Consider the following 689-nt stretch of genomic DNA (forward strand, 5'->3'; position numbering starts at 1 on the left):
GAGGGATAACCTCCAGGGTGCAGCAGAAGTGAAGGCTTGGGGCCCCAATTCCTAGTTTGTGAATGAGGAGAGGGCCAGGGCTCGGGGGTCCCCAAGGCAGGGAAGGGGCTGAGGGTCTGAATTCCTAGGTCCTCGAGGGGAGTTGAGGTCTGGAGGTCCAGGCTCTTGAGTCTCCAGAAGGAGGAGAGGGATGAAGACGAAGATTCCTTGGTCCTGGCAGAGGAGAAGGCTGGGGACCCCGATTCTTGGGTCTAAGGAAAGAGGGGGCTGGGAGCCTGAACTCTTGGGTCTGAGAGGAAAGGGGATTGTGCCTTGGACCTCTAGGCCCCCGAGCAAGAAGGACGCTTGAGGCTTCCACTCTGGGCTCGGAGAGAATATGCCAAATTACTTAAGCCGTTAGAGGATGAAAACTACCAATCCCAGCAGGCTTCGTGGCAAACATTCCACTCGGTCCGCAGTTGATCGCCGCGCGGCCTGCTGGGAGGTGTAGTTCCACCGTCTAAGGGCGGACTCTTGGGGACCCGTGACGCTTGGATGCCGAAACAGGACTGGGGGGTCCAGCTCCTGGATCGCGGCCCTCTTCTCCTCCCTCCTCCCCGCAGCCCTCACTGACGCCCCACTCACCTGGCCCCGGGCCCGGGCCGCGGGCCCCGCCGCCGCCGCCACCTCCTTCCCTGAACTTGTTTAAT

The sequence above is a fragment of the Myotis davidii genome, unplaced genomic scaffold (assembly GCF_000327345.1).
Source record: "Myotis davidii unplaced genomic scaffold, ASM32734v1 scaffold2100, whole genome shotgun sequence".
NCBI classification, from domain to species: domain Eukaryota; kingdom Metazoa; phylum Chordata; class Mammalia; order Chiroptera; family Vespertilionidae; genus Myotis; species Myotis davidii.